The sequence below is a fragment of the Prionailurus bengalensis genome, chromosome A1 (assembly GCF_016509475.1).
Source record: "Prionailurus bengalensis isolate Pbe53 chromosome A1, Fcat_Pben_1.1_paternal_pri, whole genome shotgun sequence".
Lineage (NCBI taxonomy): Eukaryota > Metazoa > Chordata > Mammalia > Carnivora > Felidae > Prionailurus > Prionailurus bengalensis.
In genome coordinates this window covers 62,228,521-62,230,578 of record NC_057343.1, presented here as the reverse complement: position 1 = coordinate 62,230,578, position 2,058 = coordinate 62,228,521, and the positions used below count along the sequence as shown (strand labels likewise).

Sequence of the window (2,058 nt, the reverse complement as noted above, 5' to 3'; positions counted from 1 at the left end):
ATGGTTGAGAGTGATGCACCTGTTCTCAGAAATAATTATTTAATATTTTCCCACCCTTTTGACATGACCTTCTTGTGTGAGTAGTGATGACATTTCCCCTGACAAAGATTTAATGACTTCATATGGGAACATAAGAAAAAAAGGACAAATAAAATGCCAGACTGTTTGCTGTGTGTCACTGTTTTCTTTCCTTAATGTGGTTGCTGACAGCCAAAATTGAAAACATTCTGAGTTTCCTTGGCACCTCATGTTCACTAGATACTGCATGTCAGAGGCAGAGATCTTGTGACAGGTGAGGAGATCATGTCAAGGAAAATAGAAGCATACAAAAAACATTGGAGGCCAAAAACACTTGTTCATTGCCAGGAAAATTGAGAAAACAGTGCCCAGGATTATTCCTTTCCCCTCCGAGATGCAACATGCTCTAAGAATCTCTCCAAACAGCTGCTACATCACGTAGGAGGGAAGAACTTTCAAAGCATGAGAGGATTTGTATTTCTAATATAAAGAAGTGCTGAGGAGTTACTTCAATGTAAATTGACTGCAAAAAAAAAAAATAGCCATAGGGAGATCGTTGCAACAAGAGTGATTCTAGATATGTGTTAGCCAGAAGGACACCTTTATAGAACAAGAATGAATCTAGATGTATGAAGATGTGTGACTAGGTGTATGATCTTTCATTGTTGTTTACTTGGACTGCACATTATAATGCATAATTTAAATAATGCTTATTTAAAAACCAATTACAGTGCTCTTTGGTAGCACATATACTAAAATTGGAATGATATACACAAGATTAGCAGGATCCCTTGTGAGGATGACACCCAAATTTGTGAAGCGTTCCATATTTTTAGAGCATAATGCTAAGCAGAGTTAGTCAGTCAGAGAAGGACAAATGCCATATGATTTCACTCAGATGTAGCATTTAGGAAGCACAACAAACGAGCAAAGGGCAGGGGCATGGGGAAAGAGAAAGAGACAGACAAACCAAGAAATGGACTTTTAACTATTGAGAACAAACCGATGACTACCAGAGGGGATGGGGGGAAGGGTGAAATAAGTGATGAGGATTAAAGAGCACACTTATCATGATGAGCTCTGGTAATACATAGAATTGTTGAGTCACTGTATTGTATATCTGAAAATAATATAACACTGTATGTTAATTATACTGAAATTTGAATAAAAAGAAGGTTAGTGGGATCTGATTATTTGCCTGCAAACTGGGGAGATGGAAAGTCTCGGTAGGGACACAGGAAAACTTGTCCACTAACATATTTTGTGAGGCCTAGACTGATAGGAGGTCGATTCAGATATAAACATACCTTCAAACAAAGTGATAAAACGAAGATAGAAAAGGGCAGAATTTGAAGAATGTAACATAAGTTACAATGAAAAGAATTCCACCATGTGCCTGAATTTACTTAGGATAAAAGATGCAATTGTTTTGGGTTTGTTTGTTTGTATTTTGTGTTTTCGTTTTTTCTTGGTTAGGGAAAATAAGAACTAACTTACTGGAGATCACTGACACCTGTGGAATTATAAATATTCTTCAATACCCAGATTTGTTTATCTACATTGTCCACTGTATTCTGCTGATTTATACCATGCATAATCTATAGTGACTATATATGTGCATCTATAATGTGCATAATCTATATGTACAGTATATGTATGCATCTATGCAAAATATATGCATGTGTAATTTTAAGTAAAGATTTTTTTAAGTTTATTTATTTTGAGAGAGAGAGACAGAGACAGAGAACACAATTGGGGAGGGGCAGAGAGAGGGAGAGAAAGAATCCCAGGCAGGTCCGCACTGTCGGCACAGAGTCTGACGTGGTGCTTGAATTCACAAACCATGAGATCAAGACATGAGCCAGAGTCTGACACTTAACTTACTGAGCCACCCAGGTGTCCCTTAAGAAAATATATTTTTGTAGGGCTGTAAGAAATTTTATTTTTTTAATAGGACATAATCAAATAGGGTTTGAAGATCAAAGTTGCACAGATTATTTAGTAAATATATAAGGATAGTAATACTTTTAAAATTTTTCG

At 36.3% G+C, this 2,058-nt stretch overlaps 1 non-coding gene across 1 annotated transcript; it reads left to right on the top strand.

Annotated features, from left to right (window-relative positions):
• The first annotated feature begins 748 nt into the window (after nucleotides 1–748).
• Nucleotides 749–852, top strand: LOC122496438. The gene has a single exon (XR_006300812.1). It is a non-coding gene; the product is annotated as a U6 spliceosomal RNA (small nuclear RNA).
• The last annotated feature ends 1,206 nt before the right edge of the window (nucleotides 853–2,058 follow it).